This window comes from Acipenser ruthenus, chromosome 35, assembly GCF_902713425.1.
Source record: "Acipenser ruthenus chromosome 35, fAciRut3.2 maternal haplotype, whole genome shotgun sequence".
Classification (NCBI taxonomy): domain Eukaryota; kingdom Metazoa; phylum Chordata; class Actinopteri; order Acipenseriformes; family Acipenseridae; genus Acipenser; species Acipenser ruthenus.
The window spans coordinates 6,069,279-6,095,193 of NC_081223.1; the positions used below are offsets into that span (position 1 = coordinate 6,069,279).

The window sequence follows — 25,915 nt, forward strand, 5'->3', positions numbered from 1 at the left end:
GGTTTCTTTATAACAGCACCTAGAACTGTTACAAGAGAAGAAACAAACTTCAGATGTAACAGACAATCTGTGTGAGTGAGACAGCCATGAATGCTGTATACCTACGATCGTTTCGGGGAACCTACCTATCGACCTGCTGACCAGAGAGTACACAGTGAGATGGAGGGACCTGCAATGCTTAGAAGGAAACCTGTACCAATTGTTTGGGCTCCACCGAGACGCCACCCAAGTCTGGTCACTTCTGCTTGGTAGGCCAAGGATGCTGAACAAAGGACTCAGAGACTGTTAAATGTTTCATGTTCTTGTTAAAAAAAATGTTAAATAACAAAAGTTATGTGTGGATGTGGCAAAGTGCCCCGCCCCTGTGTGCATTTGTGTGTTCTGTGTTGTATGTTGCGTGCGTGTGTGTGTTAATGTTGGTGTATAGTCATTGGTACACGGGATATAAACGGGTCTGTGTTTCACGTGTATTTAAAGTGTATTTAGGCACGAGGAGAGCACAAATCACTTCACGTGCTGGTTAAATGTAATATGTGAGCACGGGGTTGCACAGAATTAATTCACGTGCTGGGATTCAAGTGAATAATTAATTAGTAATTGAATCCCAGCACAATAGTATATATAGACGCACATTTCTTGCAGTCGGGGTTGGTGTTCGGTGAGTGGAGAACGGGTGTGGAGAGGTAAAAGTAATAACAAGAAGAAGAAGAAGAAGAAGAAGAAGAATATTAGTTGTATCTGCTCACCGTGTTTTGTTCGTCTGTCTGTGCACTGTTTAGTTCGTTTCGTTTGTCTATTTATTTTGGCGCAAGTGCCGTGTCCTGTGTTTTCTGTTTAAACCTTTTATTTTGTCATTAAACGCTGAGTGCAGCCATTGCACTCAGCATTTCTCATCACCATCACCGTCTCTGTGTATTCCTTTTCTGGTCTGACGCCACCCACTCTGGCCGTCTTTGTGACACGTGGTGTCAGAAGTGGGATAATAGCGCCTCCAAGCGTCAGACCAGGAGAGGGGGTTCTGTGAAAAAAAAAAAAAAAAAAAAGTAAAGCGAGGATGGGAAGAAAGAGCTGCAGGAAGCAGCAGAAGCAGCAGCAGCAACAACAGCTGCAGCCCTCATCCTGCATGCCGGGCTGGGAGGAGGACAGCCAAAATGGGGCAGTAGCCACCCCTCTACCCCCACTGCCACCGGGTTCCCCACCGTCCCGGGAAATATGGGACTGGCTGGTGCACCCCGAGGGGAACTTCGCCAGTGACCTCCCCATGGTTATTCACGCACTGCAGATGCGAGATGGGAAACGATGGGAGGACTGGGAGCAACAGCACAACCCGGCATCCGTTCGTGACCTCACCATGGTGGTGCTGGGTTACCTAGCTGCAGACATGGGAGGGATGCCGTCCAGTGAGCAAGAGGGAGAGGAGCAGTCGCTGTCCTCTCCAGTACCTGAGCGGGAGGAGCCTGAGCGTCCACAGCCCGAGTGGGAGGAGCCTGAGCGTCCACAGCCCGAGTGGGAGGAGCCTGAGCGTCCACAGCCCGAGTGGGAGGAGCCTGAGCGTCCACAGCCCGAGTGGGAGGAGCCTGAGCGTCCACAGCCCGAGTGGGAGGAGCCTGAGCGTCCACAGCCCGAGTGGGAGGAGCCTGAGCGTCCACAGCCCGAGTGGGAGGAGCCTGAGCATCCACAGCCCGAGTGGGAGGAGCCTGAGCGTCCACAGCCCGAGTGGGAGGAACCCGAACGTCCTACGCCTGAGTGGGGGGAACCCGAGTGTCCACAGCCCAAAAGGGAGGAGTCGGGGCGTCCACAGCCCAAAAGGGAGGAGGTCGGGGATGATGGCTGGGAGGTTTTTTTAAAGAACCTCGCAGCAGAGTTATGCCCTGGCTGTGGGGCTTATGGGCACACGTTAGCCATATGCCCCACCCAGTATGAAGAGGAGGAACCAGCGCCCAGACGGGGGGACCGCGAGCGTCCAGCGCCCAGACGGGGGGACCGCGAGCGTCCAGCGCCCAGACGGGGGGACCGCGGGAATCCGAAGCCTGAGAGGCAGCTGTTCCCACCTTCACCAGCAGAGCAAGAATGCCTGCTGGTTTCCCCATCACAACCAGCAGAGGTAGAATGCCTGCTGGTTTCCCCAGCACAACCAGCAGAGGTAGAATGCCTGCTGGTTTCCCCAGCACAACCAGCAGAGGAAGAATGCCTGCTGGTTTCCCCAGCCCAACCAGCAGAGGAAGAATGCCTGCTGGTTTCCCCATCACAACCAGCAGAGGTAGAATGCCTGCTTGTTTCCCCAGCACAACCAGCAGAGGTAGAATGCCTGCTGGTTTCCCCAGCACAACCAGCAGAGGAAGAATGCCTGCTGGTTTCCCCAGCCCAACCAGCAGAGGAAGAATGCCTGCTGGTTTCCCCAGCACAACCAGCAGAGGAAGAATGCCTGCTGGTTTCCCCAGCACAACCAGCAGAGGAAGAATGCCTGCTGGTTTCCCCAGCACAACCAGCAGAGGAAGAATGCCTGCTGGTTTCCCCAGCACAACCAGCAGAGGAAGAATGCCTGCTGGTTTCCCCTTCAGAAGCAGAGCCGCACCAGTCCGCTGCAAGAGAGGCAGAGCAGCACCAGTCCCCTGAAAAAGGGGGAGACTACACGCTGCTCCCACCTCCATCGGCAGGAGACTACACGCTGCTCCCACCTTCACCGGCAGGAGCAGAGCAGCCGGAGCTGCCTCTGCCTCCGCCACCTCCACCGGAAGGAGCAGAGCAGCAGGAGCTGCCTCTGCCACTTCCAGGAGCAGAGGAGCAAGAGCTGCCTCTGCCTCCGCCACCTACATCGGCAGGAGCAGAGCAGCCGGAGCTGCCTCTGCCTCCGCCACCTACACCGGCAGGAGCAAAGGAGCAGGAGCTGCCTCTGCCACTTCCAGGAGCAGAGGAGCAGGAGCTGCCTCTGCCACTTCCAGGAGCAGAGGAGCTGCCTCTGCCTCTGCCACTGCCAGAAGCAGAACAGCAGGAGCTGTCTCTGCTTCCCATACCTCCACCACGGGGAGTACGGTGGCCGGAGCCCCAGAAAGGGGAGCTGTCGGCCACGAAGAAGGGGGAGGAGGTCTGGAGACCACCAACCCCAGCAGCAGTTTCGCTGCCGGAGATCATGGGGGAGGTCAGGAGACCTGCTCCCACTGCAGCAGTTTCGCTGCCGGAGATCGTGGGGGAGGTCTGGAGACCTGCTCCCACTGCAGCAGTTTCGCTGCCGGAGATCGTGGGGGAGGTCCGGAGACCTGCTCCCACTGCAGCAGTTTCGCTGCCGGAGATCGTGGGGGAGGTCCGGAGACCTGCTCCCACAGCAGCAGTTTCGCTGCCGGAGATCGTGGGGGAGGTCCGGAGACCTGCTCCCACTGCAGCTTCTTCGCTGCCGGCAGTACTGTGGTCGGAGCCCCACCAAAGGGAGCTACTGGCTACAAAGAAGGGGACAAGGTCTGGAGACCACTTTCCCCAGCAGCAGTTTCGCTGCAGGAGTTCTTGTGGCCGGAGCCCCACAGGAGGGAGCTGCCGGCTACGAAGAAGGGGGAGGTCGGGGGACCACCTGCCCCCGCAGCTTTTTCGCTGCAGGACGGGACCAATAGGCTGTCAGCCGTGCCACTACCGGCAGGGGTGCTGACAGCATGGCCAGCCATGGGCCCACTGAAGCCTCCCTTCCCAGCCCGAGACTTTGTCCTGGACTGCTGGATTTTTAAGGGGGAGGTGGCCGTTGAGGCCATGTGTGCTGCGCACAAGGGGGGGTATATGTGGCAAAGTGCCCCGCCCCTGTGTGCATTTGTGTGTTCTGTGTTGTATGTTGCGTGCGTGTGTGTGTGTTAATGTTGGTGTATAGTCATTGGTACACAGGATATAAACGGGTCTGTGTTTCACGTGTATTTAAAGTGTAGATTTGTATTTAGGCACGAGGAGAGCACAAATCACTTCACGTGCTGGTTAAATGTAATATGTGAGCACGGGGTTGCACAGAATTAATTCACGTGCTGGGATTCAAGTGAATAATTAATTAGTAATTGAATCCCAGCACAATAGTATATATATAGACGCACATTTCTTGCAGTCGGGGTTGGTGTTCGGTGAGTGGAGAACGGGTGTGGAGAGGTAAAAGTAATAACAAGAAGAAGAAGAAGAAGAAGAAGAAGAAGAAGAAGAAGAATATTAGTTGTATCTGCTCACCGTGTTTTGTTCGTCTGTCTGTGCACTGTTTAGTTCGTTTCGTTTGTCTATTTATTTTGGCGCAAGTGCCGTGTCCCGTGTTTTCTGTTTAAACCTTTTATTTTGTCATTAAACGCTGAGTGCAGCCATTGCACTCAGCATTTCTCATCACCATCACCGTCTCTGTGTATTCCTTTTCTGGTCTGACGCCACCCACTCTGGCCGTCTTTGTGACAGTGGACCATTAAGGTATTTTAAAGTACATGTTTATTTACAATGCCTGACTGACAGTTAGTGTAGTTTTGAAGTAATTGTCTATTTACAGTCCCTAGTAACTACTGGGTTAGACTACCAGAGTATAACTGAACACAAAAGTGACACCTGTTCTTCAGTGAGTTAAAGATACAGAGTACTAGTACAGTTGACGGAATTTTACTATTCAAGTATTTGTGATCTAAGTGAAAAGTGGCATGTACATGTTTAAAACCAGAGAAAAAAGGAGTGAAATGGTAGATGTCATGCCTGTCTCATCATTTTTGTTGGTTGGCCAACCAACATAACTGTAGGCTAATTTAAACTCCTGAAAAACAAGAAAAATAGGACAGTTTTACTATTTCTTGTATTTATGCCATAAGTATTGAGATGAAAGGTGTAAAATGTAATCTTTGTAAAAGAAAACTTGCCACACACCACTTTAAGGTTAAATTGTTTATTACTGTTAATAAAATGTTTTGACAACATTTTTATTTTCTTAGTACGGGAGGGTGTTGAGCCCTAGAAAATGCTGGGAATAAAAATATGAACGTTGGGCATTAGTTGATGCATTTAAAAACCTTCATGCAGAAAACCAAAGGCACATACAATACCTGCTGTTTATAGTAGCCAGAGTCAAATTAGTTTGTAATGGAGCACTGTACCTTTAAGACGTAGACAGTTTTGAACGTGGGGAGGTGGAAGGTCACAGTGTGAAAGGTAGAGGAAAAGAAAAAATACAAACAAAACAAAAAGAAGACAAAAAAAGAAAAAGGAAGTGTGCACGTGTGATAACAGTGAACTGCTATTAAAAAATAAAGAAAATACAACTGAAAATGCTAGATCTGTGTGTAGAAAAAAACCTGAGTTGTATGTACGAAAGAAGTGATACGCCTTGCTTTGTTAAAAACCGATTGGGACCGTGGCTTAATAAAGTTGCAAGTAGAAGAAGAAAGCGGGCTGCTGCTTGTTTCTTTTAAGGGTGCAACATTACCGGTCTTGGAGGTCGATCGGTTCGGCCTCACCTCAGCGAGGGCGGTTCTCGAGCAGTCGAGGGGAGCCCCTCTTCTGTTGCTAAAGCCACAAGCACTTTGTCTTTATTTTAGTAGTCCCTTTACGCAGGCCTGGCTCCTGCCTCATGAAGTGTTTATTATTTAGAGCAATAAACAAATGAGGACCAATTAGATGTTGTTTCATGAAGCAGAATATTGAATTAACTGTATGATGATGAAAGTAAAGGCACTCTGATGATCGATTATAATATCAGTGAGAAGGAATTCAAGTGTAGCGGATAGGAGCGCAGGACCCGGGGGATCATTTTTCTAGTCCAGCAATACTTGATTATTATTATTTATTTCTTAGCAGATGCCCTTATCCAACTTATAATTGTTACAAGATACCACATTATTATTTACACATTATTTTTACATATAATTCCCCATTTATACAGTTGGGTTTTTACTGGAGCAATCTAGGTAAAGTACCTTGCTCAAGGGTACAGCAGCAGTGTCCCCCCCCCTGGGATTGAACCCATGACCCTCCAGTCAAGAGTCCAGAGCCCTAACCACTACTCCATACTGCTGCAGTAATCTGTGGTTATATAAAGTAGCCATTGTTTGTGAATGGAGGTGAACACAGGGGTGGTGTGCTGTAAGCTGCTCCTGTGAAAGAAGGACAAATAACATTGGTTTCATTCCTATTTACAATAGTGCGAGTCTGTGCAGAGTTGGCTGTTCACACAATCATAGCTTGCCTGAGCAGCGTTTATCACGGTTTTCATTATGTTCTTTTTATGTTTGCTTTTCTTTGTAGCTCTTTTGAGTTTGATCATATTAGCTCGCTGCACATGTAATGTTTGTACTTTGTTCTATGAGAAACTCATAGTAACAATTGTGTAGAATTGCTGCACCTTATACCATAGTATCAGTAAAGTTTGTCAACGTGACGAGGTATTCTGTTAGCATGTTACCTGTGATAAACTACTGTGATCGACGACATCCCATAATACTCTCTCCAGCTCAGAGTCATTGGTAACTGCCACGCCTTTCACTTTCGCGGTCACCGAGCTGACAAGGTGACTGTTTTCCTGGTATTCCTTTTTCCAAAACAGGATGACACTGCCGAGTTCAAACACAGTGTTAGCAGAGAGAACGGATAGAGAAAAAACAGCATGACACTGCTGAGTTCAAACACAGTGTTAGCAGAGAGAATGGATAGACAAAAAACAGCATGACACTGCTGAGTACAAACACAGTGTTAGCAGAGAGAACGGATAGAGAAAAAACAGCATGACACTGCCGAGGTGCAAACACAGTGTTAGCAGAGAAGACAGATAGAGAAAAAACAGCATGACACTCCTGAATTCAAACACAGTGTTAGCAGAGAAGACAGATAAAGAAAAAACAGCATGACAGTGCTGAGTTCAAACACAGTGTTAGCAGAGAGAATGGATAGAGAAAAAACAGCATGACACTGCTGAGTTCAAACACAGTGTTAGCAGACAGAATGGATAGAGAAAAAACAGCATGACACTGCTGAGTTCAAACACAGTGTTAGCAGAGAGAATGGATAGAGAAAAAACAGCGTGACACTGCCGAGTTCAAACACAGTGTTAGCAGAGAGAATGGATAGAGAAAAAACAGCATGACACTGCTGAGTTCAAACACAGTGTTAGCAGAGAAGACAGATAGAGAAAAAACAGCATGACACTGCTGAGTTCAAACACAGTGTTAGCAGAAAAGACAGATAGAGAGAAAAAACAGCATGACACTGTCGATATGCAAACACAGTGTTAGCAGAGAGAATGGATAGAGAAAAAACAGCATGACAGTGCTGAGTTCAAACACAGTGTTAGCAGAGAAGACAGTTAGAGAAAAAACAGCATGACACTGCTGAGTTCAAACACAGTGATAGCAGAGAGAATGGATAGAGAAAAAACAGCATGACACTGCCGAGTTCAAACACAGTGTTAGCAGAGAAGACAGATAGAGAAAAAACAGCATGACACTGCTGAGTTCAAACACAGTGTTAGCAGAGAGAATGGATAGAGAAAAAACATCATGACACTGCTGAGGTGCAAACACAGTGTTAGCAGAGAAGACAGATAGAGAAAAAACAGCATGACACTGCTGAGTTCAAACACAGTGTTAGCAGAGAGAATGGATAGAGAAAAAACAGCATGACACTGCCGAGGTGCAAACACAGTGTTAGCAGAGAAGACAGATAGAGAAAAAAACAGCGTGACACTGCCGAGTTCAAACACAGTGTTAGCAGAGAAGACAGATAGAGAAAAAACAGCATGACACTGCTGAGGTGCAAACACAGTGTTAGCAGAGAAGACAGATAGAGAAAAAACAGCATGACACTGCTGAGTTCAAACACAGTGTTAGCAGAGAGAATGGATAGAGAAAAAACAGCGTGACACTGCCGAGTTCAAACACAGTGTTAGCAGAGAGAATGGAAAGAGAAAAAACAGCATGACACTGCTGAGGTGCAAACACAGTGTTAGCAGAGAAGACAGATAGAGAAAAAACAGCATGACACTGCTGAGTTCAAACACAGTGTTAGCAGAGAGAATGGATAGAGAAAAAACAGCATGACAGTGCTGAGTTCAAACACAGTGTTAGCAGAGAAGACAGATAGAGAGAAAAAACAGCATGACACTGTCGATATGCAAACACAGTGTTAGCAGAGAGAATGGATAGAGAAAAAACAGCATGACAGTGCTGAGTTCAAACACAGTGTTAGCAGAGAGAATGGATAGAGAAAAAACAGCATGACACTGCTGAGGTGCAAACACAGTGTTAGCAGAGAAGACAGATAGAGAAAAAACAGCATGACACTGCTGAGTTCAAACACAGTGTTAGCAGAGAGAATGGATAGAGAAAAAACAGCGTGACACTGCCGAGTTCAAACACAGTGTTAGCAGAGAAGACAGATAGAGAAAAAACAGCACGACACTGCCGAGTTCAAACACAGTGTTAGCAGAGAAGACAGATAGAGAAAAAACAGCACGACACTGCTGAGTTCAAACACAGTGTTAGCAGAGAGAATGGATAGAGAAAAAACAGCATGACACTGCTGAGGTGCAAACACAGTGTTAGCAGAGAAGACAGATAGAGAAAAAACAGCATGACACTGCTGAGTTCAAACACAGTGTTAGCAGAGAAGACAGATAGAGAAAAAACAGCATGACAGTGCTGAGGTGCAAACACAGTGTTAGCAGAGAAGACAGATAGAGAAAAAACAGCATGACACTGCCGAGTTCAAACACAGTGTTAGCAGAGAAGACAGATAGAGAAAAAACAGCATGACAGTGCTGAGTTCAAACACAGTGTTAGCAGAGAGAATTGATAGAGAAAAAACAGCATGACACTGCTGAGTTCAAACACAGTGTTAGCAGAGAGAATGGATAGAGAAAAAACAGCATGACACTGCCGAGTTCAAACACAGTGTTAGCAGAGAAGACAGATAGAGAAAAAACAGCATGACACTGCTGAGTTCAAACACAGTGTTAGCAGAGAGAATGGATAGAGAAAAAACAGCATGACAGTGCTGAGTTCAAACACAGTGTTAGCAGAGAAGACAGATAGAGAGAAAAAACAGCATGACACTGTCGATATGCAAACACAGTGTTAGCAGAGAGAATGGATAGAGAAAAAACAGCATGACAGTGCTGAGTTCAAACACAGTGTTAGCAGAGAGAATGGATAGAGAAAAAACAGCATGACACTGCCCAGTTCAAACACAGTGTTAGCAGAGAAGACAGATAGAGAAAAAACAGCATGACACTGCTGAGGTGCAAACACAGTGTTAGCAGAGAAGACAGATAGAGAAAAAACAGCATGACACTGCCGAGGTGCAAACAGAGTGTTAGCAGAGAAGACAGATAGAGAAAAAACAGCATGACAGTGCTGATTTCAAACACAGTGTTAGCAGAGAGAATGGATAGAGAAAAAACAGCATGACACTGCTGAGTTCAAACACAGTGTTAGCAGAGAGAATGGATAGAGAAAAAACAGCATGACACTGCCGAGTTCAAACACAGTGTTAGCAGAGAAGACAGATAGAGAAAAAACAGCATGACACTGCTGAGTTCAAACACAGTGTTAGCAGAGAGAATGGATAGAGAAAAAACAGCATGACACTGCTGAGTTCAAACACAGTGTTAGCAGAGAGAACGGATAGAGAAAAAACAGCATGACACTGCTGAGTTCAAACACAGTGTTAGCAGAGAAGACAGATAGAGAGAAAAAACAGCATGACACTGTCGATGTGCAAACACAGTGTTAGCAGAGAGAATGGATAGAGAAAAAACAGCATGACACTGCCGAGGTGCAAACAGAGTGTTAGCAGAGAGAATGGATAGAGAAAAAACAGCATGACACTGCTGAGGTGCAAACACAGTGTTAGCAGAGAAGACAGATAAAGAAAAAACAGCATGACACTGCTGAGTTCAAACACAGTGTTAGCAGAGAGAATGGATAGAGAAAAAAACAGCATGACACTGCCGAGGTGCAAACAGAGTGTTAGCAGAGAGAATGGATAGAGAAAAAAACAGCATGACACTGCTGAGGTGCAAACACAGTGTTAGCAGAGAGAATGGATAGAGAAAAAACAGCATGACACTGCCGAGTTCAAACACAGTGTTAGCAGAGAAGACAGATAGAGAAAAAACAGCATGACACTGCTGAGTTCAAACACAGTGTTAGCAGAGAAGACAGATAGAGAAAAAACAGCATGACACTGCTGAGGTGCAAACACAGTGTTAGCAGAGAGAATGGATAGAGAAAAAACAGCATGACACTGCCGAGTTCAAACACAGTGTTAGCAGAGAAGACAGATAGAGAGAAAAAACAGCATGACACTGTCGATATGCAAACACAGTGTTAGCAGAGAGAATGGATAGAGAAAAAAACAGCATGACAGTGCTGAGTTCAAACACAGTGTTAGCAGAGAAGACAGATAGAGAAAAAAAACAGCATGACACTGCTGAGGTGCAAACACAGTGTTAGCAGAGAGAATGGATAGAGAAAAAACAGCATGACACTGCCGAGTTCAAACACAGTGTTAGCAGAGAAGACAGATAGAGAAAAAAAACAGCATGACACTGCTGAGGTGCAAACACAGTGTTAGCAGAGAAGACAGATATAGAAAAAACAGCATGACACTGCCGAGTTCAAACACAGTGTTAGCAGAGAAGACAGATAGAGAAAAAATAGCATGACAGTGCTGAGTTCAAACACAGTGTTAGCAGAGAAGACAGGTAGAGAGAAAAAACAGCATGACACTGTCGATGTGCAAACACAGTGTTAGCAGAGAGAATGGATAGAGAAAAAACAGCATGACACTGCTGAGGTGCAAACACAGTGTTAGCAGAGAAGACAGATAGAGAAAAAACAGCATGACACTACTGAGTTCAAACACAGTGTTAGCAGAGAGAATGGATAGAGAAAAAACAGCATGACACTGCCGAGTTCAAACACAGTGTTAGCAGAGAAGACAGATAGAGAAAAAAAACAGCATGACACTGCTGAGGTGCAAACACAGTGTTAGCAGAGAAGACAGATAGAGAAAAAATCAGCATGACACTGCTGAGGTGCAAACACAGTGTTAGCAGAGAAGACAGATATAGAAAAAACAGCATGACACTGCCGAGTTCAAACACAGTGTTAGCAGAGAAGACAGATAGAGAAAAAATAGCATGACAGTGCTGAGTTCAAACACAGTGTTAGCAGAGAAGACAGGTAGAGAGAAAAAACAGCATGACACTGTCGATGTGCAAACACAGTGTTAGCAGAGAGAATGGATAGAGAAAAAACAGCATGACACTGCCGAGGTGCAAACACAGTGTTAGCAGAGAAGACAGATAGAGAAAAAACAGCATGACACTGCTGAGTTCAAACACAGTGTTAGCAGAGAGAACGGATAGAGAAAAAACAGCATGACACTGCTGAGTTCAAACACAGTGTTAGCAGAGAGGAGTGTTAGCAGAGAGAATGGATAGAGAAAAAACAGCATGACACTGCTGAGGTGCAAACACAGTGTTAGCAGAGAAGACAGATAAAGAAAAAACAGCATGACACTGCTGAGTTCAAACACAGTGTTTGCAGAGAGAATGGATAGAGAAAAAACAGCATGACACTGCTGAGGTGCAAACACAGTGTTAGCAGAGAAGACAGATAAAGAAAAAACAGCATGACACTGCTGAGTTCAAACACAGTGTTAGCAGAGAGAATGGAAAGAGAAAAACAGCATGACACTGCTGAGTTCAAACACAGTGTTAGCAGAGAAGACAGATAGAGAAAAAACAGCATGACACTGCTGAGTTCAAACACAGTGTTAGCAGAGAGAATGGAAAGAGAAAAACAGCATGACACTGCTGAGTTCAAACACAGTGTTAGCAGAGAAGACAGATAGAGAAAAAACAGCATGACACTGCTGAGTTCAAACACAGTGTTAGCAGAGAGAATGGATAGAGAAAAACAGCATGACACTGCTGAGTTCAAACACAAATTAATGGCAAAAAAGACATCAATTCAAACAAGACAAAAACAAAAACAAAGACAAAAACAACTAAAACAGTCATGAAAACATAAATACAAAATAGAAGCATAAAACTTCAAACAGATTTACATGATCCTGCCCAGAGTCAATATTTATAGGATTTACAAGCCTTGTAATATAATAAATATTTCGGAGTGATTTAAAAACGTATTGTGAAGAGGCTGCTTTTATGTTAGAAGAATGAATTCCAGAGATCAGATGCCTGATACACAACAGCACATTGGCCTGTATTATATCTCAATTTAGGGATTTTAAAAGTAGGCACATTCAGCCTGATCTTCAGAAGGCACATTTTTAGAGAGAAAATCGAGGTCACAATGCATTTGCACTGCAAGTTTTTTTTTTTTTTTTTTTTTTTTTGCCACCAAATTATACATCTTTGTTTTCAACAGGGGCAGGTTCATTTCTCCCACTTGAAAATCATTTTGCAACTTCTGCTTCGGGCCCCCTAACTTTTGGCCCCATAACTTCTCATCAGGGATGCTTGAAATCTGTTTGCTGCGGGAAGATTTTTTATCTAGCCAGATATTGCATGTTTTTAAATTTTGTGGGGAAAGTCAGTTTTTGGCAACATACGCAAGACAGTGATGAACACCACTGAATTAGCTTTACCTTTACATACTTTATATTTAAAATATTTGCGGGTGAGCATTGTAGAAGGTGTACATGGTAGCTTACTATCAATCAAACTGCTGTTTTGGTCGCACACAGTATGGATGATTGGAGATGTAACCAATCAATCTGCAGTGTGTACAAGACTGTACAAGTGAGCGGGAGTTTTAATTTTTGATGAAGAGTCGTGGTTAAGAAGACTGGCCTGGCCTGCATCAGGTGATAAAAACTGCTTGTAACAGGGGAGATCTGTACTGACTGTCTGGCGCATGCATGGTTCTGCAGGAAGAGGGCAGCAGCCTCGTAAGATCCGCCTGTCAGTCATGGCGATGACACAGAGAGTTGGGGAAGAGGGTGTGTTGGGTTTCCCTCTCTCTGAGTGGCCATCAGCCCATAAGTACTGCGCTTGGTTATGCATTTGGGTGGCCGTGATTGGGAATACACAGAGATGGTTCTAAGCAGGACAACAAGAAGTTTAAAGTGCAGATTGTTTCTGTACAGCGGTGCGTGGAAACTGGATACGTTCCGAGCACACAGAAACATTATGAAGCCCAAAGTCTCGGCATGTAAGAACAAGGCCATCGTTCCAGTTCAAGGGAGCACAAATTGTATTTTGGCTTACCATGTCAGCATGCCAAGCGGTCCCCTCGAAACGTATAAATCCATGTAGATAACAAAATGTAATACTGTGACAGAAATATGAGTTTTGGTTGTAAATCTCCCTCCCGACGTGTGAGGGCACTAAGCAGCGAAAGGGGAAGTCTTTGGACGGGCTGGCCTGACAGTTCTTTCCCCAGGCCGGGAAGTCAGTCAGTCTGGAAGAAGGCGAGACTCCGTTGCAGGAACGTATTGACCCGGAAGGGAAACGAGGTAGCAGCTGCAGCCAGTAGAGACAGCTGCAGTCGTTTACCAAGGGGTCATGCATGATAGCATAAAGGGGACGGAGGATCGTAAATCTTTTCCTTCGCTTGATTCAGAGTGACAAGGAACTGGAAGGACCAGGAGAGATCCCCATTGAATTGTATTAGAGAAAAGAGTTTGTGAGTGTTTTGTTTGTTTTGTTGCTGTTAGTTATTGTCTTTTGTTTTTGTGAAATTCACTAGACGGCTAACACGTCTCCGGAGCTGTCGCCTTGGGCCAGCACTACCTGGAGCAACAACACCACAGTCACTGTTTATTGTTATCACCCACCCCGAGCACTACTGCACGCACCTGGACTGGTGACCATTTAGTATTATTGTGGGGCGGATAACATGTTATTATTATTTGGTCTGCACACCATTATAATTGTTTCCTTCCGTGCTTTACACATTGGTGTATATTGCTGGAGGATTATTGTTTTTTCCGCCAGACCGGGAGTTTACAAATAAAAGAAACCCCTTTTTCTAAACCGGATTACAGTTTCCTTTGTGTGGTTATTTCTGCACTGCATCACCTCTGCACCTGTTTCTAATCAGCAGCCACTTTGTCACAAATACCTAGAATGGTAGCCTAACTGTCATCTCAGAAGCATCAAGATGAGGTTTTTAAATTTGCTTTGGGTTTTACAGAAGAAATAATAATAATAATAATAATAATAATAATAATAATAATAATAATAATAAACAGATTTTAATTTTATTTTTTTCTGCCCTGGCTGTCTTTGCCTGCCTTTTCGCATGTTACCGCCTTGTTTCCGCCCCTTCAAAATGTCACACATACCGGCTGGGGATTGGTCAACAGCTGATTTCATGTTGTATTCGGCGGTCCCTCCAGTCCTGCTCATTTCGCAGATTGGAAATGGCTTTTTTGGTTTCGGGATTAAGAAAATGCGATATGGAAACTCGCGATATTATCGCATAAACAATCTTTCGCAAGAGTGATCAGGGTTTGATTTGGTTTGGCCCTTGTTAGAATTGGCACTGCTCAAAACGACCGATGAAGTAACCTACACAGATAATAATGCATATAACAGCAATATACACCCGTACCTGAAACTGTGGAAGATACAGTATATGACGCGATTGAAAATATGAGACAAGTTTTCTGATGTAAATGTAGCAGGTAAGACAACTGCTACTAACAACCTAATTGCGTGTTAATTGAAACTGATTTAATGTACCTTATAAAAGCTGTGTTCCATTGACTGCTCTTGACCGCAACGCTGTTTTTCGATCAGGACTGCCAGCGAGTTCCTTTGTTACTCTTCAGAGAAGGGCGATCAGGGAAACTCCGTGTCCACGGTAATTCAACTCGCCGAGGAGTGTGACCGCCACTGTTTCTTGTATCATGATTTGATTAAAGGGTTTCGCTTTGTTTATTTTAGCTCTTTTTTACTGTCTATGCGGTTTTGACCTGTAGTTATCCGAACCGCATTTTGTGTAGTACTAAACTGATTTAGCGCTTGCTTCTGTTGCCCATCCTGCCGTTGTATACGTACTGCAATATTACTAACCATAGCTAACACTAAGGAATTCTTCCTGGGCCTCTGCCAGCATGGTAGGGTGATTTTGGAGGGGTGAGTTGTTTTGTTTGGAATTATATTTTGTTTTTTACGTTTATTGCACAATTATGGTTTGTTTTGTATTCACCTTGGTCTTCTGTATTTTCTTTTTGTTATAGAGAATTGCGTTGTTGTAATTACATGTCTGGTTTTGATATATATGCACTTGTAGTTTGAATACTATTTTTCTTTTTTAGTTTGCCCCTCTATGAGCACACGCTGGGAGAGATTCAGTGGTTTAAAATTAAGGTGTGCCTTGTGCTTATCATCTATTGTATTAGTTGAATCCTTAAGCACATGCTTGTTGGCCATCGTGTGGCAGTTTTCGGTATTGCATCTATCAGTCATTTTCTATACATAGTTCTGCATTCATTGTTGATCTTGTTTTAGTTTAATATTTCTTTTGTAATAAAACATTCTAAACTGCATTCTTGTCTGCTGGCTCATTTAATTGAGGGGGGGGGGCTGTTGTAGAAACTTGGTAACATTTGCTTATGTGTCTAGTCCTATAGGGTATCCCTCCAGCTCTATAATATAAAACTCTATATTAGGGGGTGGCGTACTCAGATTAGCTTTTAGGGGTGCAGTGAGGGGGGGGGGGGAGAGTCAGTGCGTCCGCTACATATATGTGCTAGATAAAGACATTAGCATTGATTAGAGTTTGAAGGGCATCTGCTTTGAAATCTATCACACCAAAGTTATTTCTAAAAAGTGATATGCCTGCACAATGACTTTTTGCTGCACTGTAATTATAATGCTGCCATGGGGGGGATGTTGTGATTTATATTGTTATAATGCTATAATTGTAAACACATTGTTGTTGTTTAAGTCTTATTGAAAATAATATATTTCCATGTTTCATAACAATATAAGAATTTATTTTTTTAAACTATAGCAAAGTAATTTTATCTAAATTACTTATTTGAGGGCTGAGAATGAAAAATTTGGAAATTGCCAAAATAAATGGGCAGCTGGACGGTTAATGTAATACTTCCATATGAGTGCACACAGTTTGAAATCTGTATTTAGTGCATTTCTGATTATTGGATGTCCACACGTGGGTGCTGATGTGTAGACTGCATTGTGTTTCACTGGGCTTTGGCCTGACTTCAATGACAATGGCTCAGCTAGTATATTCATTACTTTATGTTTTCTGTAGAGGAGATAGGGAGTCAGACCCGAAGCTGGCTGAAACCATTGGAATGGTTTATTTTACAGGTACGTTGTTCTCCTGTTTATTTTTGTTGTTTACATTAAATGAGTAGTAGTGTTAAATATTTTATGAAACTGTTAGAAAAATAAGGTTCAATGTAAATGATAAAACATGCAATAATGTGTTTTCTGAGAAATGTATTTTATTTCAGCATGCTATCTCTAAATATAATTGTATTTTGTATTACTGCATGATTGGGAAGGAGGGATAGGGAGTAATAAATGAAGCTGGCTGAAACCATTTGGATTCTTTATTTTAAAGTTACTGCATGAGTGGGAACGGCTGCAAGAACTGCCTTCAATAAACCGTCTATTGGAGAACCTGAGGATTCCCTGTCTCAGTTCTTGTGTGATGCAGGAGAGAGGGAGTAACACAGGGAATATATATATATAATATATCAAGGAGGCAGTACGGTCCAGTGGCTACAGTCCCAGGCTTGTAACCAGTTCAAATGCCACCTCTGCCACTGACTGACTCACGTGTGACCCTGAGCAAGTCACTTTATCTTCTTGCAATCCAACCCTGCGGATGAGATGTTAAGTCAATGTCCTATTGTAAGTGACTCTGCATATAATGCACAGTTCACAGCCTGCCTCTGTAAAGCACTTTGTGATGGTATATACAGTGCAATATCATATTAAGGGATTTCTTGTCTTCAAAGCTAGGGGTATAAATTAAAATAAGTATTGGTTGCCATGGATATATGCCTACACGTATTCATAAAGATTTAACTTATGAGTTATGTAAAGAATATTTTTTTTCCCCCAAAGTAAATAAAGTTTGAGATTGATTTAAAAAAAAAAAAAAACTATACTCTTGTGAAAGAAATACGAGGTCCCTATTTGCAAAACATTAAGGACGGTCTGTTTTAAGGAATGTTTTCTGTACTGTGTTTTTCAGCTTTTATTAATTCAATCAACTTTTTAAAAAAAGTTGGAGGCTGTGTGGTCCAGTGGTTAAAGAAAAGGGTTTGTAACCAGGAGGTCCCCGGTTCAAATCCCACCTCAGCCACTGACTCATTGTGTGACCCTGAGTAAGTCACTTAACCTCCTTGTGCTCCGTCTTTTGGGTGAGATGTAATTGTAAGCGACTCTGCAGCTGATGCATAGTTCACATAGTCTCTGTAAGTCGCCTTGGATAAAGGCGTCTGCTACATAAACAAATAATAATAATAATAATAATATAAAAATAAAGATCTATCTATAAACTAAGCGAGTGTTGACTCACTTTGTTTCCTTGAGAAAAAAAAAGCAAGCAGAAAAAAATCAAACATGACAAATATGGTGATTTTGTATCACTAGTGCGTACTGGAATACTGTGATTTACATACTGGAGTTTGTATATGCTTGTGAAGTCTGAGAGGAACACATTGATTGGCTGTGCTAACAGTCACTTCGCATTCACATTTTAGGGCCCCCTACTTTTTGTCCCATAATTCAAGCACTGATCAACAATGAGAAAAAAAGGAAAAATACATTAATAGCCACCCAAGTTGAGTTTTGCTCGATGATGAGATTTTAGCACATCAAACTGTTCTTTTCGGCAAAGGTTTAGAGCCACTGGCAAATTTAAAATAAGGAAGGATATAACTGAAAAAATAAACGCAACGTCTTCCATAAAAAATGTCAAATAAAGAAGTCCAAAAATGACTATGCGACCTAAAGCACAGAACAGCAGTTGTTCACCCCCTAGTCTCTGTAAGTCGCTTTGGATAAAAGCGTCTTTTAAATGACTAAATAATATTACTACTACAGCGTGCCTATAGAAAAATACATCTTTAACTTATTTCAATATAAATGTATTCTATGATGTAATATTAATATTCATATTCTTTACATGCAATACCTGAATGTTTCTGTATGTTTGTGAACAATCAGAATATAAACGGTAAACATTAATATGCATTTGCTATATTTGTGCAATACCGGGGTATGCCAATAGATGGTGACCTACTCTAGGAGAGTATATTAAGTTCCAAGTTTGTAGGGACAGAGTGTGTACTAATACAGTTGTTGTATTGGCTACATGTGTGAGACTCGGTAAATAATACATGCATACATGCCAACAGTCCCTATATGGTCGGGACAGTCCCGATTTCCTAGCAAATGACCCGCGTCCCGATGCTTAGGAAGAAAGTCACGATATTTACCCATAGAAAAAAAAGTATTCTGCACAGTCGAGTTAGTCTTCGTGCGGCTTATACAAAAGTAAGAACGCTTCATTATGTTTATTTTTACTGTCATGATGGTCGTGTTAAGTTGGTGGGATACGTCTATTATATGATAATGAGTGTTTTTTTTCGTATGACTCCTCCCATATTGAAACTGCATTGAAATCAACAAGCTGGCAAATGCCAAGAGCTCAATGGTAATTACCTACTGCAAACAGTTCAGCAGACATGGAATTCCAGATGAAGTGATATCTGACAATGGCCCACAGTATGCATCTGCAGGATTTCAACAGTTCAGCAAAGAGTATGGGCTTAAGCATAGTACAGCATTGCCTAGATATCCTCAATCTAATGGAAAGGCTGAAAAAGCCATGCAAATAAAAAGAATAAGAATTGTTAAGAAAAGCCGAAGCTGATTGTCAACATCCACATCTTACATTACTGGACTATCGCAACACACTACTGGAGGGTTTGGCATCAACAGTTCAATTACTTGTGGGACGAAGGACAAAAACCAGACTCCCCTCTTCACAGAAGCTGCTCCAACCACAAGTAGCAAGAGGAGTTACACAAAAGCTAAAAGTAAACCGAGAAAAAATAATACTACGACCGAGGGTCAAAACTTCTGAAGCCTCAGCCAGGAGATACAGTGAGGGTAAGGGAGGAGAGAATGTGGAGACCTGCTGTTGTTCTAACAAATAGCACACAGCCACACTCATGCATTGTGGAATCAGAAGGGCATCAGTACAGAAGAAACTGAAGGGATTTGATAAAGACAACAGAAACCTGAAGCAAATGAAGTGAAGCATCAAAGGAAACAAGTGGCTGAAAAAAGTGAACCTCAGGAGAGGATTAAGAACATAAGAACATAAGAACATAAGAAAGTTTACAAATGAGAGGAGGCCATTCAGCCCATCTTGCTCGTTTGGTTGTTAGTAGCTTATTGATCCCAGAATCTCATCAAGCAGTTTCTTGAAGGATCCCAGGGTGTCAACTTCAACAACATTACTGGGGAGTTGGTTCCAGACCCTCACAATTCTCTGTGTAAAAAAGTGCCTCCTATTTTCTGTTCTGAATGCCCCTTATCTAATCTCCATTTGTGACCCCTGGTCCTTGTTTCTTTTTTCAGGTCAAAGAAGTCCCCTGGGTTGACATTGTCTATACCTTTTAGGATTTTGAATGTTTGAATCAGATCGCTGGGTAGTCTTCTTTGTTCAAGACTGAATAGATTCAATTCTTTTAGCCTGTCTGCATACAACATGCCTTTTAAACCCGGGATAATTCTGGTTGCTCTTCTTTGCACTCTTTCTAGAGCAACAATATCCTTTTTGTAACGAGGTGAGCAGAACTGAACACAATATTCTAGGTGAGGTCTTACTAATGCATTGTAAAGTTTTAACATTACTTCCCTTGATTTAAATTCAACACTTGTCACAATATATCAGAGCATCTTGTTGGCCTTTTTTATAGCTTCCCCACATTGTCTAGATGAAGACATTTCTGAGTCAACATAAACTCCTAGGTCTTTTTCATAGTTCACTTCTTCAAATTCAGTATCTCCCATATGATATTTATAATGCACATTTGTATTGCCTGCATGCAATACTTTACACTTTTCTCTAATAAATGTAATTTGCCATGAGTCTGCCTAGTTCTGAATGCTGTCTAGATCATTTTGAATGACCTTTGCTGCTGCAACAGTGTTTGCCACTCCTCCTATTTTTGTAATGTTTGTAAATTTAACAAGTTTGCTTACTATACCAGAATCTAAATCATTAATGTAGATTAGGAAGAGCAGAGGACCTAATACTGATCCCTGTGGTACACCGCTGGTTAACTCACTCCATTTTGAGGTTTCTCCTCTAATCAGTACTTTCTGTTTTCTACATGTTAACCACTCCCTAATCCATGTGCATGCATTTCCTTGAATCCCTACTGTGTTCAGTTTGAGAATTAATCTTTTATGCGGGACTTTGTCAATAGCTTTCTGGAAATCTAAATAAACCATGACATATGCTTTGCAATTATCCATTTTCAATGTTGCATCCTCAAAAAAGTCAAGTAGGTTAGTTAGACATGATCTCCCTTTCCTAAAACCATGCTGACTGTCTCCCAGGATATTGTTACCATATAGGTAATTTTCCATTTTGGATCATATTATAGTTTCCATAAGTTTACATATAATAGAAGTCAGGCTTAAGGTCTGCAGTTACCTGGTTCGGTTTTGTCTCCCTTTTTGTGGATCGGTATTACGTTTGCTATTTTCCAGTCTGTCGGTACAACCCCTGTGTCAAGAGACTGTTGCATGATCTTGGTTAGCGGTTTGTAAATAACTTCTTTCATTTCCTTGAGTACTATTGGGAGGATCTCATCTGGCCCAGGGGATTTGTTTATTTTAAGAGCTCCTAGTCCCTTTAACACTTCTACCTGTGTTATGCTAAAGTTATTTAAAACTGGATAGGAACAGGTCGAATGTGTCGGGCATGTTGTCCGTGTCCTCCTTTGTAAAAACTTGTGAAAAGTAATCATTTAATATATTTGCTATTTTTTTCTTCATCTATGAGTTTGCCATTTGTGTCTCTTAGACATTTAACCTCCTCTTTGAATGTTCTCTTGCTGTTATAATATTGGAAAATATTTTGGAATTGGTTTTAGCCCCCTTAGCAATATTGATTTCTATCTCTCTCTTGGCCTTTCTAACTTCCTTTTTGACTTATGTTTGCAGTTCCAAGTACTCTTTCTGTCTACTTTGTTTTTGGTCCCTTTTAAATGCTCTGTAAAGTGCCTTTTTTCGCTGAATATTTTTTTAATTGATCTATTAAACCATTTTGGCCATTTTGTTTTAGATTTAGATTTGTCTATTTTGGGATATAATTGTTTTGCGCCTCTAGTACTACATTTTTAAAAAACAGACATCCTTTTTCTGTGGATGTTTTCTCTATTTTACTCCAATCTACTTCTGTTAGTCTCTGTTTCATACCTTCATAGTTTGCTTTTCTAAAATTGTAAACCTTAGCTTTAGTCATTACTTTTGGGGTTTTAAAAAATATTTCAAATGAGACCATGTTGTGGTCTGAGTTTGCCAATGGCTTTCTGACCTCTGTTTTAGTTATTCTGTCTTCATTATTTGAAAAGACTAAATCAAGGCATGCCTCCCCTCTAGTCGGTGCCTTGACAAATTGCGTTAGGAAGCAGTCATTTGTCATTTCCACCATTTCAATTTCGTCCGTCGTGCCCCCCATCGGGTTTTCCCATTTTATACGGGGGAAGTTGAAACCCCCCATTAGTATGGCTTCTCCTTTTCTACATGCATTTCGAATGTCATTGTATAACAGATTATTTTGCTCAGCGACTGAATTTGGCGGTCTATAGCATGCTCCTATTATTATGCCCTTTGAATTTGTGTCCATTATTCTGACCCATATTGATTCTGCATTGTTTTCTTTGACCTGATTGAACACCTGGGCTTCAAGACTATTTCTTATGTATAGCGCTACCCCTCCGCCTCTTCTGTCCTGCCTGTCTTTCCTATACAGTGTGTACCCATTAATATTATATTCTGTACCCACTAATATTATATTCATGAAGAGACACTATCCAGTTAGAATTCAGAAAGCTGAATTCTTACTGGATAGCGTCTGGGACAGAATAATCCCTGTATAGCCACTAGGGTCAGGGTAGTCCACCCCTGCACTTACAAAACACTGGAATACTTATAAAGAAGGGGAGATGTAATGATACTGTGTTAAGTTACTGGGATTCAGTTATGTCGGTGTACCTGCAATACCGGGATATGCCAATAGATGGTGCCCTATTCTAGGAGAATACGTGAAGTACCAAGTTTATATTGACAGAGTGTACTAAAGTTGTATTGGCTGCACGTGTGAGACTCAGTAAATAATATAAAGAATGATGATGTTTTATGTTTCGGAAAGCAGTTTAATTCCTTGAATCCGGCGATATTGCAACGTGTGTGCAATCTATTACACCAGGGCATATCTGGGAAGCCAGACAACTGATAGCATTTGTGTTTGGTTCTATTTTGTTCCTCACCTCCAATTGGAAATATTATACTCCCGTGCCCTACGGAAAAGCGCATCTGTGACATCAGCCAGTATCTCTGACACAGAAGACTGACAGATGCCTGATCTGTCCCCAGCTGTTGCTGGACCGCACTCGACTTGCAAAACAGAATAATTGCGGACTTCAATTGCTTAACAAGCTGTAATGCGAGTGTATTTTCATAAAGCACGAACCCTGAAATGCCTCCGAGCAGCTGGCTTTTGAAAATACAGCTTGCCAGCTATCTGGTGTCACAAAGGTGTTTTGCGACCTGTTTTTCACTTTGCCCCTTCTGAAAATCAGGCGGATAGTTTGATCTTAGTGCAATGGTAGTGTTACATGTCATAGGTAGAAGTGCATTTAACTCAAATATGTTGTCAAATAGAAGGAACACTAATCTCAATACGGGAGCAACAGAACTCTGAATCACTCAGGATGATGACAAACAACAGGAATGAATAGTTTAATAATTCTCTCCTTCGTTGTGGCCAGTCTCACTTTAAGACCTTCGTTTCAAAACAATGCAAATTCAGGGATCTGAACTATGCTACTTCAGCATAGAAGAAAAAAAAACTAATTTATTAATGATATTTCACAAAAAAAGAAGTGATGTAAATAAATGAATTGTATTATGTTGTGTGTTATTCTTAATACTACCACTACGACTATGACTACAACAACAACAACTACTACTACGACTACCACAAAGAAGAAGAAGAAGAAGAAGAAGAAGAAGAAGAAGAAGAAGAAGAAGAAGGTGGTTAGTACTACTAATAGTAACAACAAGTACATTTTACCCGATATTTTACTAGAGGAAAGTCCTCAATTAAATATGTCCAATTTCTTTCAGAGCATTAGTGCTTTGTCAGTAGAAGTCTTTGACTTGTGACTCACCAGATCGATATGAAAATGATTCCGTGTATACTCCATTTCAGGCATGCCAGTTTTTTGCTTTTAATCTGCAAGTATTTAACTGTATTGTAGTACCTAATGGAATTCCACAGACCCATTGTGTGCCTGAAATTGTTTAAAGAAATAAAAATAAATATAGTGTTCTAAATTCTGTTCCTTAACACTGGCAGCAAGATACTCTTGTCACATGTACTACTAGCACCAGTGCTGCCTTTTCTAGTGCTCGACAGGGTTGCCAACTATTTTTACAAAAACTCACCAATTCTTCCTAAAAACCCGCCCAAACCCAACCCAAGCAGGAGCGTAAGTTGTGACATCACACTCACCTCTGATGTTCCCCAGTGTAACAAATAGCAACTACATTATTTGCAATTTCAACTTTTTGTGTTTTATGTGCTTAATTACCAGGGATCCTCGGAATCCGTTTGCTGCGGAATAAGTTGCTGTCGGAGAGTTTTTATTTGTACACTTGCAAAAACTATGAAGGCTTTTTTTGGTTGTTTGGTAACCATATCAATACACTTCTCATATATAATCATCATCGACACAGGCAATGCTTAAATTTAGTGAACATACTTGTTCAATAAAACTGCTTCTGGCGAACGAGGCACACTGTCAGTGTCACATTCATGCTGAAACGTAGCTGCAGTTTAGTTCAGTATCCAGCGCGTTTTTACTACTCAACAAGCTGTTTAAAGATGTTGGGGGCACTCAATTTTAGCCTTTTATTTTAATTGTGGAATAACGCTGATACGAATCATATGAAAAATCATTCCTTTTCTTTAATCAAGTAAAACCTTTGAGAACAAATTCTTATTTGCAATAACGCCTGTTACCAGACTGTGCCTTTTAGAAAGTGCTCCGTTTGTAGCCCAAGGTAATAATGAAATGTACATCATATGACAAATATTGATGCGTGTCATTGTTACAATGTTTAGCAACAGTGATGTAAACACTAATGGTTGTGTATCATACAGCTTAGTATTTTGCTTAGTCATATCGTAAATATTTTAAAACTACTCAAAATATAACCAAATAAAATACCCGCAATAATGTCCAAAACCTCTCACGTGTGACGTCAGTAGAATACGCTATATGCGATATCACCATGTTAATTTTTAACCAATGAAAATGCAGCATTTGGTTTTGACAGGCGGCCTTAACCAATCAGGACCAGAAGTCCCGCCTCCCAGTTCCGGTCATGTGTTTGTAGTCTTTAAGCAATATCGGAAGTCCCACCCTCCCATCCTGTCACGTGTATGTAGTTGTTAATGCACTTTTGGAATCCGTGTTCCATGATTGTAGTTTATCACATTAAAATAGCGAATTAAACAAAGGTTTGGGGTATTCATTTTTAATTTAAATGTATTTAGAGTGAAATGGGTAAACAGGAGAATACATTGTTTTGTTATATGTGTCATTTCAGAAAATAAAATAAGCTTTTTAGAAAAATAAAAATAAGTTTGAAAACAAGGGTATACAGTTTGTTCTATTCTTTATTTCAGAAAAATAAAATGAGCAGTAAAATGGGTGAAAACAAAAAGGGTACGAAGTGCTGAAAAAATAAACGAGCTTGAAAACGAAGACAGTAAAATGTTAAAAACAAGTACATTACACAGAGAAGCGTGTCCGTTTAAAAATAAATAAATAAATAAAATAAAGTGTTTTATAATGAACAACGATCCGATGCTGTGTGTACAGAGCTAAATTGACCTATACAGAAGGAAAGCGACACAGGATGGTCTTAAACAGAGAAGCGTGTCTGTTGAAAAAAGACAAAATGTTTAAAATAAGGAACAACCTGTTTAAGAAATGTACATACTTAACCCAACACAAATAAATAAATACATAAATAAATAAATTAAATTAAATAATAATAATGTGAGACCCTGTATACATTGTTAACATTTAAAAAAAAACCTTCTTGCATTATTTATTTTACACAGCTGGATGTACAAGCATGTCTAAAACAGCAGGGTCGGCTTCTGAAATGTCTGTACCAAGTGTCTTGAGTTTAAAACAGGGGTGCCCAATCCTGGTCCTGGAGGGCCGATGTCCCTCCTGACTTTTGTTGCAACTGTGCCCAAAATTACTTAATTGGACCAATCAAGCCCTTATTAGAAGCTTAATTTGTCCAATTAATCAATTTAGTGTACAGTTTAAACAAAAACCAGGAGGGCATCGGCCCCCCAGGACCAGACTTGGGCACCCCTGCTTTAAAACATTAAAATGTCAAATAAAAAATAAAAAAAGAATACACACCTTGACTATCGGCTGCTGCTATGTTAGACTTGTTACAATGTGTTTACATAAACTGAAGAAAAAAAATACAGTTTTAAAATAAGACGCTACAAACCTTTTCAGTGTCAGTGCTTGTCTGTATCTGAACAAACAGAGAGAATTGAGAGTGTGGCTGCAGTTCCCCCAGGGTGCTGAGGGCGTTGTGGAAGCGCCACGCCCCTTCCTGTCACGTGAT

The 25,915-nt window shown here is 41.8% G+C and overlaps 1 pseudogene; it reads right to left on the reverse strand.

Moving 5' to 3' along the window:
• The window catches only part of LOC117395248 (P2X purinoceptor 4-like), a 40,048-nt pseudogene extending 16,379 nt beyond the window's left edge, over positions 1-23,669 (reverse strand).
• Positions 23,670-25,915: the final 2,246 nt, after the last annotated feature.